General features: G+C 41.6%; 1 protein-coding gene and 1 non-coding gene across 4 annotated transcripts in view; one reads left to right on the top strand and one right to left on the bottom strand.

Annotated features, from left to right (window-relative positions):
• The window catches only part of KCNQ1 (potassium voltage-gated channel subfamily Q member 1), a 364,018-nt gene that overhangs the window by 331,914 nt on the left and 13,860 nt on the right, over positions 1-18,244 (top strand). The window lies entirely within an intron of this gene.
• Positions 998-1,109, bottom strand: LOC141743215 (U6 spliceosomal RNA). Its single transcript, XR_012586982.1, has one exon. It is a non-coding gene; the product is annotated as a U6 spliceosomal RNA (small nuclear RNA).

Genomic DNA, 18,244 nt, shown 5'->3' on the forward strand with positions numbered 1-18,244 from the left:
GTCTCCTCGGAGCCGTCTTTTCTCCAGACTGAACAATACCAACTCTCTCAGTCTGTCCTCATAGGAGAGGTGCCCCAGCCCTCTGATCGTCCTCGTGGCCCTTCTCTGGACACGTTCCAGCACCTCCACATCTCTCTTGTAGTAGGGGCTCCAGAATTGGACGCAGTACTCCAGGTGGGGTCTCACGAGAGTGGAGTAGAGGGGGAGAATCGCCTCCCTTGACCTGCTGGCCACGCTTCTCCTGATGCAGCCCTGGGTATGATTGGCTTGCTGGGCTGCTAGTGCACACTGATGGCTCATGTTGAGCCTCTTGTCTACCAGCACCCCCAAGTCCTTGTCTTCAGGGCTGCTCTCAAGCCAGTCACTGCCCAGCCTATATCGGTGCTTGGGATTGCCCTAACCCAGATGGAGGACCTTGCACTTGGTCTTGTTGAACTTCATGAGGTTGGCATGGGCCCACCTCTCCAGCCTGTCAAGGTTCCTCTGGATGGCATCCCTTCCCACCAGCATGTCAGCCGCCCCAGCTTGGTGTCGTTGGCAAACTTGCTGAGGGTGCACTCTATGCCACTGTCCATGTCGCTGACGAAGATGTTAAACAAGACTGGTCCCGGTACTTATCCTTGAGGGACTCCACTTGTCACTGGCCTCCACTTGGACCCATTGACAGCCACTCTTTGGGTGCAGCCGTCAGGCCAGTTCTTTATCCACTGAATTGCCAGTCCATCAAACCCATATTTTATCAGCTTGGAGACCAGGATGTCATGTGGGACAGTGTCAAACGCTTTGCTCAGGTCCAGGTAAATGATGTCAGTTGCTTTCCCCTTGTCTATTGATGTTGTGACCTTCTCATAGAAGGCCACCAGGTTTGTCAGGCACAATTTGCCCTTGGTGAAGCTGTGTTGATTGTACCCAATTACCTCTTCGTTATTCTTCTGCCTCAGCAGTGCCTCCAGGAGGGTCTGCTCCATAATCTTACCAGGCATGGAGGTGAGACAAAAAAAATATGGAACGCTTCACAAATTTGTGTGTCATCCTTGTGCAGGGGCCATGCTAATCTTCTGGGGGTCATTGCATTCATAGGGAACTAAGTTCAAAAGAGGGCTAAGTTAGACGTTGACACATAGACTTCATACTTGTGAAATTAACTTTTAAGAAAGGATTTGAAATGGAAAATGTTTGTCACTGCAAGCATTTTGTAATTACTCACTTATGATTGAGAAGGGATTTTCCTCTGTGTCTTTCAACTAAGATGAAAGTAAATCTACCTTTGGTTTGAGCTATCATGTAGAACTAGAACAATTTTTGAACTTGCCTCCGTGTCCTTTAGAAATTATATACGTCGTTCTGTGTGCCTGTTACCTTGCTTAAGATACGTACTCACTGTAATGTTTTCTGCCTGTGTAGTGTTTTCAGGTAATTTTCATTTTCTTTCTAAGTATTTTAAGGACACAATTCAATTGCCATTGACTTCAGTGGAAGCTGGATCAGCCGCCATAAAATGGTCAGTTAAGGCTTGTTTGATAAAAGGAAAAACAAATTTACTGTCAGGCAAGTTGAAGATGTAAGCGGAAGGGACAGCTGGCTCAGGCTTGTACGAGGTTATTGCCTTCTGTATAGTTTCAGGAAAAGATTAGCTGGAGGCTATTACTTATCTGAATAACTCCCTTCATAAAGTCTAGCCGTTAGCTATGTGAGCAGGGAACTTACAGTGTTATTTCCCCCTCTTGTATTTAGTTAGTGCAAAAAATTACATTCTCTGAGCGCTGGTTTACAAAGTGGCTTGTTCCTGGCATTGTAAGTATGTCGAAGGTAGTACTTGGTGTGAAATACATAAGTGTTTTTTGTGATAGTATTCAGTATATAAGTCTCAGGACTCTGCCCCTGTATCAGTCACTTCTCTGCTCCTGGAGTAACAGCATTTTCTGACGCTCTTGTCCAGTGCCATGATTAAATAGGAATCTGTTTACTGAAGGATTTCTACAGCTGTAAAACTAAGCAGAACACATGTCCAGAGGAGTGAACAGCACGTCATAAATAAAGAAGAGTTTATTCACAATCTCTCCAGCGGCTGATGAGCCTATCAGGCACAGGAGGGCTTTCAGAACAGGAAACTTCTGTGAAGGACAGAAGCTAGCTTAGGATCAGTGATTTATCATTGCATGTTGTGTAAAAACAGCAGTGTGCTGACACATCTGCAGAGCTCGATATATGAAGCTGTTGTACAATTTGCCCCAAAAAAGTTAATAAAAAAAATATTGATCTCTAGTTGAGTTCTGCTGGCCTCTGAACCACATCTAGGTAAGAGAGAGGTCTGCTGGCCCAAGAGATGTCACAGGAGGGAGGTCTGGTCCGAAGCCAGGACCCTGGTCTGCGTATGGAAACAAAAGCAATCTTCCCTGCCCTCAAGAAATGTTTGTCAGCTGCATGCTGTCTGACCTGCTCATTGGATCAACGTAAAGGGATGGGGACATTATTCCTCTCCCACGTCCTTCACAGAAGTTGTGAGGAGGAGGCTGGTATCATCAGCAGTACAAACTTATGCATTCCTTTGGCTCCATCAGTGCCAAAGGTTCATGTTATCATCACCCTCTGTGTTTGTGGAGAAAGGTCTGTGTGCATCAGATGTCCAAAAAAGCCCCTGAAGTTGTTTATGGCTATTCCTTAAAACCATGAAATTTTTTTCTGGGTTTTGGGTGGTGTTTTTTCTAAGTTGAAAAAAAAAACAACCAAACCAACATTAAAAATGTTAGTAATTTTGAAGAAAATGAAAGTAAAAGCCTTTCAAAAGGAACGTGTGAGTTTCCAGATGCCTCCAGAGTATTGAGACATACTTTGTAAGCGAAGAATGTATCAAGTTTCTTCATGATGTGGTAGATACTTTCATCTACATGAGCCCCTACCTCAGCCTACCTTTTTTTCCTTAAGTTACTAATCCATAGAAGTAACTGATTAATTTGATTAGGATTAGTGAGAGAAGTATCCTCTAGGCATATTTTCCTCTCTACCACATAATGAAAGCTGAAGAATACCCCATACGTTCGTTTTTAACCTCTACGTGGTTTTTAACCATGTAGAAAGGCAAAACTCTGTCATAGAGGCAGAGAGGAGGGAAAATGTAAATTTTCCTTTTCTTTTCAAAGTTAGTATAGGCAGGTTTGACTGCACTGGAGATAACTCTAGTCAACTCAAGCCTCTCCCGTGTGTTTTAGCAGAGTTCATCAATCCAGAATTACGTGTCCAAGGTTCAGCAGAACAAAAACTCTTGCTGCTGACACCTGAGCCAGGGAAAACTGCACTGAGACCCCAAACTCCTGTATGTGTTCAGGGAAGAAGAGTACTTGGGTCAGTACTGCCTAGCGTTGGGTTCAGACAGGCACTCTGAAGGTGAAAAGGCTTCCACAGCCTTTAGGAAACAAGCCATCCTGCCTTTCTGAAGGACGTTATTCACCTGGACCAGAGAGACAGAATAACACTCGTGCAGTGAGTTTTCATTTGAAACAGCAAAACAGTGGAACCTGGCAGCGGGCTGGTAAAATGATGATGCTCCGCTGCATCACCTTATGCGCATTATTGGCTGCACATCCATTTAAAGTAGAAAATACCCTTTCCCCAAGTTAACTGTAGGATTTCCTCTGATTGTTCATTCCCATTTGTTTCTTATCATACATTCTTAAAGAGAAAAGAAACCTGGTCTAACAAATTAGCCTAGCATAGCAGGATCCCAGTTAGCAGCATGGGTGCTTTGGAGCTTAGGTGTGCGTATTTTCTCTGAAAAATGGCTAAAGTAGTGCCTGAACAGATTCAGGGCTTGTTATGAAAGGATTAGGTCCAGCTTTTTTCTAGAACAAACTTGAACAAAAACCAATCTATTTTGTTCATCTTTCATAAAAAGATTAAGCAGACTGATTTATTATGTATTAGAGTAGTCACACACTAGAAAATTCTTTCCAAAGCAAAGGCACTTTTTTTATTCAATTAAAAAAAAAAAAAAGAAGTTTGTAAACAGGAATGGACAGGAACTGCTACGTTCCTAGGCGGATCCAGTGTGAACACGTTACGCTTCAGTTTGAAGGTGGTTGGCAACTTTTTGGCAGGAATATTATTTATTTAATTAATTTGTGTGGAAAGAACCGTTCGGCTTGTTTTCCTGCTCTCCTTACGATCAAGAGCTTTTGCCTGTTGGATGCTCCATCGCTTCTTACATACCGCTTTTGCAACCTACTCCCTTTTCGCTTATGTGCGATGCTTTTCCTTCAGTTCTGTGAACCAAGTTGAATCAGCAGCAAGCTAACTCTCTCTAACTCTCAGATGCTTCAGCAGATCCCATGGTTTTATTGCTAAGCCATTAAGAGATTTTCTTTTTTTCAATTAAAACTTCTCTGAGCTGGTTTCTGGCCAGTGGCAGTTTCCCCAGCTCATAAGTTTTGGACTCTGGATGGAAGAGAGCCTCCAAACAAGCCCTGGTTCTCCCCCCTGGAAGCCCCCCAGTCCATCAGTTTTGAACACAGCAGCCTGGCCAGCAGAGATTGTCAGATACGTTGGGACACTCCATCAGTTTAATGTGGAGACAGGAGCCCTTCTGGGAAGTACCTGGTGGTGGCGTGAGGGAGAATTACAGGGACAAAAATTTTATCAAATGTTAGAAAACCTAAAAAAAAAAATGCGTGCAGTGAATATATTCATCTCCACTGAGGTATGGGAGGGTCTTTTCTTCAAGAGTTATCTCATTCCTAATGGGCACCAGGAGCAGAGGAGAGTGCTTGGAGGGTAGGCACAGCAAGCAGAAGGAAATCATTATGTTGTTTTTTTTCTTATCAGTTCTGCAACTTAAATCTACCCTGAAGAGACGTGTTTCCACAGAGCTCTTCACACTTCCAAACAAAAGAGCTTTTCTCTCTTCCTTCCCCCTCGCCCTTCCCCCCAGCTTGGATGTATGGCTGGAGAAAAATGATTGCAGGCATTGTCTGGCAACAACAACCGCAGAGTCTCTTCTGGAAACAAGTTGGGTCAGGTTCACGAGCGCGCACAGAAAGAAAGAGAGAAAAGAAAAAAAAAAGGGAAGGGGAAAAAAAAAAAAAAGAAATAAAGCTCCCTGGCCAGATAAATAACTCACTTTTGGAAGATGCTTCACCAGTGTTCCTGCTGTTATATAACAGCCTCAGCCAAGATCCAGCTATTCCATATTTGCTTAAGAAGAGAGTCATACAGGGAAAACATTACTGTGCTGTGTTACTTGTTCAGTCATTGGTACTGGGAGAGGTGATATGCTAACAAAAGTATGCAGTAACAAGCATTTCAAATGTGATGTTTTATTAGTTTTGCAGTAAATACAGTGAAGATACTGATGACTAATTTCTGCTCTTAATTTAATTCATGTTGTGAACATGAAAATGAGGAGAGAATTAATATCTCGGTGGCTGGATCCTCTCACTGACCCTATGCTTGTTTGCATTTAAACAAAAGAAACTCAATTTCTGCCCATGCTTTGCTGGAAAAAGATGTCTGTAGTTTTGTCTGGGTGTCGTGACAAAGGGGTTTAATGTAACTTAAAGAAATAAATTGAGTATAAAATTGGGAGCTGATTAGAGTAGTAAAATAATCAGATGTTAAAAGGAGCAAAGACAGTGTAACGGCTAAAAGCCCAGGAGTGGGAATCAGGCCAGCTGGGGTTCTGCTTCCATTCAAGCATGCTGTGCAACTCTGAGTAAGTCAATAAACCTTGCAGTGCTTCGCTTCGACCATCTGTAGAATGGGAATAATAAAAATATTATTCCCTGTCTCCCCAAACTGCAGTGAGCCATTGAGATGAGTATTGAGTCAGAGTGCTGCGAGTTGAGAAAAGACAGATTTAAACTTTCCCAAAGTTCAGGAGTTTGCTTCCAGTTCATTTCTATTTGGGAGGCTCCACTCCACCTTTGCAATTGTAAATCTGTTTTCCTCCCACCTCTATAGCTGGTAGGCGTCTATTGGCCTAATGTGAACGCTCAGCAGACAGGATGCGTTTATGTCCACGACAGTGTCGTTATGAGTCAAAAAAGTACGTTACACTTCGGGGACTGTGGCAACAGGGAAAAGCGCGCACAGTTGAGGATGAGAAAATGAAGTGAAACCATGGGACTAGTAGTTAAATTCTTTACATACTTCAGAGATATCTCTCTCAAGCAATCCACTCAACATCTTACTAACCCAAATCTCATGAGCCCACACTGTGTACTTTTAATTATGACAGCAACTTTCTTCTTCAAGTTGTTTTGCAGCTCTCAGATGGAGTGTGTTCTAGTGCCCAAGCATCACCAAGACATACCTTTGTGCTTATCTCGCTGCGCCCTGAGAAATACCATCGAAGTGGATGAGGAATATTCTCAGTGCACATAGTTATTCCCATCCGTAAGTCTCGGTTAGGGCTTAAGCGTACGCAGTAAAGGGACGATTGGGACGCATGAAATGCTATACAATTTAGCCTCTGCTAAATTATCTTTGAATTGTTTCTAGCTATAAATTGTTTTCCCTTTTAATTTTCATCTCTGACTCTGGGTTGTACTTAGAAACAGAAGTGCTGAAATACAAGTCCAGGCTTCCTGGTGGATTTAGCTCAACGTTGGAGTCTCCAGAGGTTGAGATAAGTTCCAGAGATGATTCCAACAGTTTGTTTGCTTGTTGAAAGTAATTTCCAGATCTCCGAGTAGTTCAGAAGGTGAAACAATCAATTATCTACACTCATGTGCAGAATATCCCCGAGGTGGTTAATGGGACAGAATGTTTAAAAGGCACCGGGAGCCCAGCTCAGTAAAGCTGCAAAGACCGCAACAACTTGGCCATCCAGTCTCTCCATAGGCTACAACTGAAATTTCTCACATCTTTTGTACATTACATGCAAGCCAAAAAGCAAGCGTAAGAGCAGCACGATTATTTTGTCAGAATAAAATGTACATTTTCTCAGAATATAAATTCTTTTGTTTTTACACTCAAAAGGAATTGTAAAAAGAAATACACGCATGCAAAGTGTTTTACTTTTTCCTGGTTTTGGTTAGCAGTGAGGTTTTTTTCACACAGCCCTCACTAAAAGTCTGCCGTATGGGAAGGGCTTACAGTGTGTCGTAAACAGCAGGTTCAAATCAAGGCTAAACCAGTCCTCTCGGTCCAGCCAAAGCCACAGGGTGCTCGAAACTCCAATCTATTGCAATATTGGAAACAAACTACTGTGCAGTAAATTGTAAAGACTATTTTTTCATGTTGCTCTTCTTATATGAATCCATTTTATTTTAGCTACCAAACAGGGTGAACAATCTGAGACAAAACAAAAGGAGGGAGAAAAAGTCTTTTCAGTTACAGAATTACATTTTTCATGGTCTTAAGTTCATGAAGCTGCAAAATAATAAATTTAAAGACATTTTAAAGACTAAGTCGAGGGGTTTGTTTCTTTACATGCTCTAAAATTCTTTACTTCTTGACATATATTTTATTTTACATTTGGCAAGATGGCAGCCTGAGCCCTGAAAATCACCTTGTTTTAGCTACCTTGAAGCAATTTTAAAGTTATGAAGTGACTTTAAAAAAACCTGTCTTTTCTTGGTTAGTATTAGTGCTACAGGATTTAATCCTAGTCTGTACATGCATATTCTGTAACACTCAGTAAAACTATGTTTGGGAATCCTCCATGTAGTAAGTTTCCCATGAAGTTCTGAAAGCAGAGTTCTTATCTTATTGTCAAATGATTAAATATCTTTTTCTTTCTTTGTTTTTAATTTTCTTGAAAGCAGTAGGAGTTTAACACCCAGTCATCTGTGTGGGTTAGGAGAAGTTAGGAGATATTAAGGCTCACAGTTTACTAAAAGGCATTATCTTTTCTACTTCAGATTGACAAGACTTAACTATCATCTGATTGACTGTTTTTCAGCGTAGGCCTTGGTCACCGACAGAGCTCCGTGCATCCAGTGTATTACAGTGGCAGGACTCCAAGGCAGTATTTGGCTATCAGTTTATTCACTAAATTTTTCATTCAAAATCCCTCTTGAGCTTTTCAGTATGGCTCAAATAAATTATTAGTTGGCTTAGAGTGCTGGCTGTAAATGTTTGGGCCTTTATTTGAGCATTAAAAAAGGCCTGGGAACTATTTCAGGGAAAGTATTATTAACAAATTCTGTGTGATAAAAATCTACTATTTGTTTTGGTTTTCAACCAGGATTTTTTATTTTGGGGGAAAGGCAGGGAGGAGGTTGGTGGCAAGGAGGACCATTCGTATCAGAAACAATGTCATAGTTACATAGAGTAGAGAGCCTGCCTAGAAAACACAATTTAAAAAATGGTATAGAAACCTCTATAGCCAAAGAAGGACGTCCCTATGGATGGTGGAGGAGGGTCTCCAGCAGCTGAGTCGGCAGCCTGGTACGAGAGCCCAGCTGAGGTAAAGGTTTCATTAGGAAAGCATTTCAGACAGTCAGCAGGCATACCCTGATTTCCAGGAAATAAGTGTTATCTGTATTAACTCACTGAATACAAATCAAGGTGCAAGCATCCCTTGGAAGCAGACAGAACACGCTGGAGTCCCCGAGCAAGGTTCCTTCAAAGAGCAGTGCACCCCATGTTTTCCAGAATTGCCCTGTGCGAGGGGATTTTCCGCACAGCGATCCTCAGTGTCTTCCTTTTCCATGTTAAATTCCCTCTACATGGTGTTTCTGGTGATGTTTTAGTCTGGTCAGGTGTGGTTGTCAGTCTCCGTTAGTATTGCCAGTTGTGTCATGGAGCTCAGTGTTATCCCCTGCAGTTTACGGATCTCGCTGGGTTTCTTCTACAGCCAGGATATTCTTGGTAAACCACAGTTTGATACAGTCCTCAAGAGACAATCGGGGTGAAGATTTTTGACCCGTGTCTCATAAAACCACATGACCAGCTCTTACTGTTTTCTTTCCCCTCTGTATTTTCCCTGTTAATCAGATCAATATGTACAAGACTGGCTTAACAAATTGGGCTATAGGAGCAAGATGGTTTCTTGTATCACCAAAACTGAACAACACAAGAGTTTAATGGAAAATTTTCACCTCTAATAATTGGATAGATTTACATTTTCCATCCATTTCCACAACTAAAAGTCTTGGAGAGACTTTGTTATCAAAACTTGAGAAAGTAGACTAACATTGACACTAATTGACTGTTCAGATCGAAGCGCCTCCAGGGCCAGGCCTGACCTGAGTGCTCCTGGGGCTAATCCTAAAGTAAATATGTTGTTGATAAAAAATAATTATGCTCGGCTGTGCTTCTGCTCCTTTTAAAGTCAATGGCAAAGGTCTCACTGGCTTTAGAGGACACCCATCCTATTGTATTTTCATACAGTGATCCCAAAACACGGTCTGCTTTGGAAGGCTCCCTGGTAGGATTTGCTACCTGCTCACCTCAGGCAAAGCCGGAGGTGGAAAGGTGGTCTTCAACCGTCCAAGGACAATGCATAGGTTTTTGGCAGCCCCATTATTTTGCAGCATTAACTGTAGCAGTTCTGTACAGGGAAAAACAACTTGCCTCTCCTGGGATTTCTGCTGGAAAGAGCTAGTTAGAGCTACTTACAGAAACAGGAAATTCTTCAGTTTTGTAAGTGATTTTAAAACTGATAGCCCTCATGATAGGCATTTCTTCAGAGGCCCACTCCAAAGCGCTTCCCAAATGAGCAGGCACTTGTGTCAACATCTCAGGAGGGCAAGCTAATGGCAAGGAAGGACTGCGAAATGGTCAGGTTTTGTCAGGGAGAAGGGGGGTTATTAAAAAAGTAAGAAGTCCTAAACACCTGATCTTAGAGCTGTCAAAAAATTATCATTTTGGAAAAAAACAGAAGTCTCATTAGAAACCTCTGTCACATGTGAACAAGGCTCTTTGGATAACATTTTCAGTCAGACATTCCTGGAATCATTGATTTAGACTTTTTCATTGGGATCAGTATTTTAATCCAAGGACATTGAAATGGTGCACTTAGTCTGTTTGGTTGTCTTTTTACTCCTTTTAGGCACTTTGGGATAGTGACAGGGTTTTTACTTTTTTAATGAAATGTTTCAGTACTATCAAGATTCATCACAAAGCTAAAACCATGTAGGTGTTTCCAAATTAAAATAATTTGCAGTTTCCACTTCTTGAAATATCTCAATATTTTGAGAGGTTAAAAAAATTGTGATATGCCATAATTTCCCATGCAACAGAAACTCTCTTTACTGACCAAGGCAAATAATGATAGTCTTCTCTTCTGTAAAAATAACCAGAAGTGTGGTACTGAAGCCAAGTAATGAAGCCCAGTTTGTCTCCCATGAAAATGTATGTTGGGATTTATTATGTGCATTCACCTGCTTGTTCTTGGGCGTTGGGAGTGCTTCGGAGCCTTACCAAAACTTTATAAGACATTTCCCACTACAAGACTTTGTTTTAGTTGTGTGAAACTTCAACCATATGACCTGAAGTTTCCCATTTTGGGCATCTCGGACTAAAATTTTGGGGGATATTTCAGCTGAAAAGCTTCAGCCATTCCAAGAAGAAAGTTAGAGAGAGACACATAATTATTCCCATATTATTGTAATTATTTTTAAATCGTGTAAGTGTTTTGAGATGCTCTCCTATATCCCTACTTTGGAATGAAGACTTGAAGTTTGTTGTGAAGTTGTCCTAATTTCAAGTACATTTATTCTTTCTCTTAAAAAAACCACACGAACAAGTCAACCAACAACAAAACAAAACCTTGACTTTTTATTTGGCCGAAGTAAGAGCCTCCAAAATCACACCTTCTTAGGGTAGAGAGGGACAGTGGAGGGGAAGGTGCTGATCTCCTCTGTCTGGTCATCAGCTATAGGACACGAAGAAATGGAATGAAGCTGCATCAAGGGAAGTTCAGATTGGTCATCAGGAAAAGGTTCTTCACTGAGAGGGTGGCTGGTCACTGGAGCAGGCTCCCCAGAGCAGTGGTCAGGGCACAAAAGCCTGTCAGAGTTCAAGGAGTGTCTGGATGGTGCTCTTAGACATATGGTTTAGTTTTAGGTAGTCCTGCGAGGAAAAGGTAGTTGGACTCAAGGATGCTCGTGGGTCTCTTCCAACTTGATATATTCTATGATTCTAAATACCAGTTTAAAAAATAAATAAAACTACTTGATTCTCAGAAGAAAACTACTTCTGAAGTAGAAAACTACTTGTTTTTTTCAGAAGACAAAAGTTTTCTGAAGACAAGGTAATATAGTAGTTCTTTACTGACACGTGTATAACTACTCTTTTTTTTTCCTTTTCTTTTTTTAGTAAGAATGTGTGAAGTGCAGGTCATATAGTTAGAGAAACCCATTAAGTGGTTATTTGCTTTTTTCCTGAAGCATGGCACAGTTTGTTGTTTCTGTGGCCGCTTGCACAGAGGACTCTGCAGAGAAATAGCAGCATCCAGACTTCCTTCACCAAATAGGAAATCAAAATATGGGACTTTATTTCCTAAGTTTGGCTTTTCTAATGCTTCAAGAAGCAAGGCCACAAGTAACTATTGCTATGTGAACTTATATATTCTTGCAAGAGGTTAGAGGCATGTTGTTCCCCTTCTGTGCTTAGGCCCTGTGTGCCCAAAGGCTGGAAGATGCTCTGATGTCTCAGCTTATAAATACAGATTTGACTACAGTCTTGCAGTTAGTAAGCATAGGGTTAATGAAGGAAGACGAAGCTGATTTGAACTTGAAAACTTTGGTTCAATTCCTAGCTTTTGCCCCAGATATTTTTTGTGTGAGCACAGGCAAGACATTTAATCCCTCCGTATCTCAGTTCCATATGTATAAAACAGGAATGAAAATACGATCTTTGTCCCACCCCTTTTTTTTATCTCATCTATTTAGATCATGCATTTTTCAAGGCAAGGGCTGATTCTCTTTCTGCGTGCGGACAATTCGTAACCCATCAGGGCTCTGATCTCAGACAAGGCCCCTAAATGCTATTAGTGTGTAGTAATAGTAGGAGGAATAGGAGGAGTAATAACAACAACAACAACAACAACAGATAGAGCTCAAATTCTTACAGACAGCTCTGAGCCATTACACATTCTGGAGTATGAAATACAGCCGAGCCCAGGACGGCTGTTTTCATCAGAGACGAAAGTTAAGAGTTTGGCAGCGCGATGAAATTTGGCGTTATGTAAGCTGGGCTTTGCAACTTCAAACCATTGTGAGGTTTATGTCTTTTTTTTTTTTTTTTTTTTCACCTTCTCCGTACGGTTCAGGCTGCGACTGGCACTGTTTTAAAGCTGGCTCATTGTGGGATGTACCCTGCTGCAAGCAACGTTTGGAAATCTGAAAAGAAGGTTTCTTTAATTAACTGAAAACCAAAGCCCATAGTCTACTTGATATGAAAAATAGACCAAATTACAGTGGTATTCATAGCCTGCTGGAATGGTCGGTTGTTTTGGAAAAAAAAATGTTTTTAAAGGAGACTTGCCAAGAAACTGTTCTCTCAGGAAATGATAAATGGCAGTTTGGAGACTTGAGTGGCCTGTACTGTATGTATGTGTCTTGGTAACTGCTGACTCAATCGTGTGTGCTCCTGATGGCTCCCACATTCACAGCACGGGGAATGTACAGTCCTGATTCACAAACTCATTACTGTCCTGCAGTTCGGGACTTTTACACATGGCCTCGGCATTGTTTTATCTGCAAACAATGCAAGCACATTTCTGTAAATTACACTTTAGATAACCTTTTGGTTGTCATTACTTTTACAGCATATGCTAAAAACCTTGCCATTTCTTTTCCAAAACTGTAGTTTCTCTGAATATATCCTGCCAGGTTTGGTGGTTTCTGTTTGTTGGGATTATTTTTTTCTTTTATAGTATGTTTTCTATGAAATTGTGCAGTTTTAGGAAATGTAAATAACATAAGAATGAAGACATGGCTAGAATTTCTATGACAGGGTTGTTTTTTAAAAGAGTAAAAGAAAACACTGCCTATTTGTGCACTGAAGAAAGATCCGCTTTAAACAATGTACCACTTAGTAATGTGAGTTCTTCGCAGTTATATGTGCTATTTACTCTATCTTATTACTATAGGGGATATGCTGTGTGCAAATGGACAAGCCTTTGATGTGTTCTCCTCTGACTGCTGACAGTGATCTTCTTTTTCAGGGCATTTTTACTACCTTAATCCCATTGACATCAATAAATTCACTCCTCACTTACTCTGGGGTGGAAGAGAAGCAAATTGGGACTATTGTATATTTAGGAGACGTTGTTGCAAAACATGTCCCCACTCCTGAGTCTCAGTGGAGGGAGAGAGAGAGGTTCATGGGGTAACACAGAGCTCAAGGGATGGTTTTATTTCTAATGTTGCCTAATGAATCTGGCAGAAAAGGGTCACACGAATGGAAGAAAAAATTTGCATCTACATGTGGACTAGGGAAGTGATCGTCCCCCTGTACTCGGCACTGGTGAGGCTCCACCTCGAGTACTGTGTCCAGTTTTGGGTCCCTTACCACAAAAAAGATGCTGAGGTGCTGGGGCAGGTCCAGAGAAGGGCAATGAAGCTGGTGAGGGGTCTGGAGAACAAGTCTGATGAGGAGCAGCTGAGGGAACTGGGGTTGTTTAGCCTGGAGAAAAGGAGGCTGAGGGGAGACCTTCTCGCTCTCTGCAACTACCTGAAAGGAGGTTGTAGCGAGGTGGGGGTCGGTCTCTTCTCCCAAGTAACAAGTGGTAGGACAAGAGGAAACAGCCTCAAGTTGCGCCAGGGGAGGTTTAGACTGGATATTAGGAAAAGTTTTTACACTGAAAGGGTTACTAAGCATTGGAACAGGCTGCCCAGGGAAGTGGTTGAGTCACCATCCCTGGAGGTATTTAAAAGACGGGTAGACGAAGTGCTCAGAGATATGGTTTAGGGATGGTTTTTGTCAGAGTTGGATTGATGGTTGGACTACATGATCTGAAAGGTCCCTTCCAACCTAGGCGATTCTATGATTCTGTGTTGGTGAAAATTTATACTGTGTGCTTGTAAGTACAAGGTGAAGTACGGATTAAAGAGTTTGGAGATAATTTGGTAGAAAATTAAATGATTCATTGCCTTTAACTTGAATGTTAGAGTTCCTAGGCATCTTATGAAGAATTTGTGCATTTGGTCTTCTGCATCCTTGAAAACCTTTTTAGCGTTCACCCAAGAGGCATTTGTGAAAATGCTGAATGCTTCAAATTATCCCTTCTCTGCCTTTGCTCCATTATTTTTCTGCTCTTGCTCCTGTTCTTTGTTGTTTCTGAACAAATTCTTCTCCTACTACCCTTTTTCTCTTCCCCCACCGTAGGGTACTGGGGTGCAGAGTGGCTGTGAACAGCCGAGTGGAGAACCCTGCCCACGCTATCGGGGCTCCTTGCCTTTGGTAGAAATGGTGCTACTTTTATATTGAGACCAGCATGACACCTTGGAGAGTATTTAATTGAAGGAAGCACCTACGAAAGTAACTTTCCACTCTGTGATTTGCCAGTGAGAAATCTGCTGAGGGGTTTTACAAGCAGTCTGACATATTGGCAGAAGGGGAATGTGAAATGCAGGTATCTCTGCCCCCCTCTGACCAGTTAGATGCTGGTTTTAAGATTATATGCCATTGATTCTTCGAGTTTTGCATGCCGAGCTAAGGGAAGTACCGGCACTGATTAGCATCAGTGCAAGCAGGGACCGCCTGGGGAGAACTGCAGATGACTTCAAATGGGGAACTACATCAGTGAAAAAAATGAATGCTGACCTTGGTATTTGAGTTCCAGCATAATTTTAGGTATGTAAATAGCACCTATGAATCACTAAGTGAATATAATGGAATTATTTGACATTTCTTACATGTTTACAAGTTTTGCTGGGTCAGGTGTTGCTATACAATGAGAGATAGAAAAAATGTCATTTACGCGAAAGTCAGAAGTACATATGCTTAAATCTAAAAATAATGCTAACCTTCGGATTCCATCAACAGTATCTGATTACTCTCTGAATTTTCTCTTTTCATTCTTATGTTCTGGACTGTCTTCTTGTGCCCAGCAATGGGGTATTGCAGTCTTTCACCTTTAGAGACTTCGGAGTGTATTTCCAGGGTTGCCTAGTTTTGCGGGATCAGAATGACTTGCTCTAGCAATATAATGATGTCTGTCTCCTGGGGTGGCTGATTTAAAACCTTTGCCATGAGCAATGACCCCCAAGTGAGTGAAGTGTGTAATTAGTACAGGTGTTCACTGTACTAACAAAAGCATTTTTAGGCTGTGGGACTGTTTGCAAAGATTGAGTTCATGTCATTTTCTACACATGGCAGGCTTCTTTGTCTAGCACGGATATACAAGCCCTAAATTAACTGTAGAATTATAAATAGACCGTGGTTACAATACGCCAGGAGAGAAACCTCGCTTTGACCTCTTGTATTGTGCAGTCACTGTTATGGAAAGTTATAGACTATGTGTTTCACATATACTTACTTCTTCCCAAATACATGGATCTGAAAAGCTCACTGGGAGTCGAGGGCACTCAGAGAGTAAGGGAAGCGTTGAGCAGCACCTTGCAGCACTGCACCGCAAACAGGTTTGACAAAGTTTGACCTATGTGAAATATTCGCATAGAAATGTTTCCCTGGAAAGCGACACTTATTCCTATGTGTCAGCTGTATGGAGAACCGCTGTGATTTAAACAAGCTGCTTCTTTATCTAGAGGCTCATATAGCTCTTGTACTAGATGCTCGGTTGTGCTGCAGCAGGGAAAAAAAGAAGGACGAAGAATCATGATAAAGAGATATTTGTGATGACGTGTCTGTATGTCTGCACATCATCTGCAGGCTGTGGATTTATTAGTTTTTCAGTCACTAGAACTGTTATATAAATAATGCATATCAGAGCCGGTCACACATGGTCTTCGCACTTGCACGTGTACACTGCGAGTACTGTCTGAGCCAGAGAGGAGTAAGTGCAACCAGACCTCCTCCGCCTTCTCTGTAAATCAACCTTTAAAAGGCGACGTCAGACACTTGCGTCGTCACGACAGTCCATGTCCCATCTAGAAAGATGCATCGGTGAGGTTATTCTGGGGTTTTCGGGCAGTGTGGGTGCTGTTCCTGCCTTAGCCATCATTTTCTGCAGGACCTGAGGCGAGTAATTTCACCTTCTGTTGCTTCCATTTCCTCAGCCGTGAGTACTGGGTGTCATAAAGCATTCTGAGGCTTGGAGGTCAAAAATGAAAACAGAAGCACTTGGTATTTTTATCATTTTTATTATTCCCGCTGTTGTTCAGCATCTATCTTAAAATTTAGATACAATTTGAGATTATTTCTCGATTTGAAAAGACTGCTGCTTTAATATACGAATCAACTATGCAGGTACTGTAAAGTAAAAAGGAGCAACTTATACCTGAAAGGAACTGTGATGCTTGAAAGGGAATTAAACTCCTTTCACATTTCAGAGCAGATGTGCCAGAGCTAAAATTGTTAGCCGAATCGCATAAAGCCGTCGATGAAACTGTCTTCATTAATTCAGAGTGATGTTAGCATTTTAATCTGTAAAGTCCTCAGTAGGTGCTATCTGACAACCTTTTTTCAAAGGTTGAAATGATTAAGGGTGAATGAATTTCTCCACTGAGTAGCAGATTACTCTCTCTGTTGGCCGGGGAATACTACTTAGCAAAAGAGAATAGCAGAAGAAAGAAAATAAATAACTCCATAGTAACTCTCTCACTCTTTCAAGGAAAATATGCAAAGGGAAAATAAGAAATGCCTGCAGCTAAACCAATTTGTGTGGTGATACTCAGATCTTCCAAGTAAAGCATGATCTACCTTCTGTGAACACAAATGATCAGCCCTCAGGAAAAGCAGACTGCAGGTTGCTTCAGAAAGCAGGGTGTTCCCTTCCCAGAGTGCCACTGTCAATGAAGTCCTTCCTGACTGATGCCCAAGACAAAATTGGTCCCTCTTTGGAGGACCGTCTTTTAGATGAGAATTAAAGTGATGTCTGTCATCACCTGCAACCCTTGAAGACCCTGTAGCACTCTTTATCTGCCTTAAACGGGGTTGGGTAGCTTCTTTCTGCCACCGTGATGTTCTCCTATGCTTTCATCATATCACCACTCTCCGTTCCTATCTGTAAATGCCGTGGAGAGTTACCGTGTGCTGTTGAAAGAGATGCTCCCTCCCGTCGCAGAGGAGCTGCGTTTTGTTGTTGATTTAACGGGGGCTAATGCAGCCCTTAATGGCAGGGGCTTGAGGGGAGAGATCCAGCCACATATTCGTGCTCCTCCTTTGTGCAACTGATAACGGTTCTGGTGGGAGGTGGGAGTGGAGAAGGGAAACGTCACAAAGCTTTATGTGCAAGACTGTCACCACCTCTGCCTGAAGGATCTTCCAGTATTTCATCATGTCTAGACTGTATGTACTGTGTTATCTTGTGTAGAAGCCTGCTCTATCATAGGATAGAATTACAAAGCCCAAATCCTTTTTGTTTTGAACAGTAACGATCATCATTATCTTAAGAATATACAATCCAGGCTACTGCCTATGAACCAGAAGAACAGCAAGAGGTGGATGCACATCTAACATCTGGAGCTGGGCAGATCATTTAGTCTTCAAGCCTGTCATGATGATTAATCAGCTATGAAATACTGTGAGCCTTTTGCTTCCACCACTGAGCAATTGCTTCCACCGCTGAGCAGTTGCTTACACTGCCAACAGATCCACTTTTTGAGTCATGGTTTACTAGTCCAAATAAATGCCCACCCCAGCTATATTCCTAGAAGAAGCTATTGACAAAGAAAAGCAGTAAGGATTTTTTGTTATCTTTGTCATCTAATAAATTTCTTGAACACGTTATTTTATCAGAAACATTTGTTTACTTTTGAAGTCATTATAGCTTAAAATGTTATGGAGAAGAGCCTTGATATTTTAACTGACTCAAAACCAGAGGGAAACCTGCAATGGAACCACTTTGGAAAGTTAACCCATGCAGAACTTGTTACCAGCAGCAGCCAAATGATCTGACTCTTAGTTTTCAAAATGAGTCAGGCCCCCAAAGTGTTAGGAAATTGTCTTAAAGCTGTAAGGTTGTATTTAAGAATTTAAAAAAAAAAAAAAAAAAAAAAAAGAGAAACAATACCAGAGTCTTTAAAATCTAGTTTCTGAGACCCTGGTGTACACAGAAGACCTGTTTCCAAGGTTTCCTCTGCAATAATGTTGGTTAGAAGCTAACTCTGGAAATTGAAGCTGGTATTCTCGCGTAGCTCGTTGGCTTCAGAACTTGGAATTTAAAGAAAAACGT

This window comes from Larus michahellis, chromosome 4 (genome assembly GCF_964199755.1).
Source record: "Larus michahellis chromosome 4, bLarMic1.1, whole genome shotgun sequence".
Classification (NCBI taxonomy): domain Eukaryota; kingdom Metazoa; phylum Chordata; class Aves; order Charadriiformes; family Laridae; genus Larus; species Larus michahellis.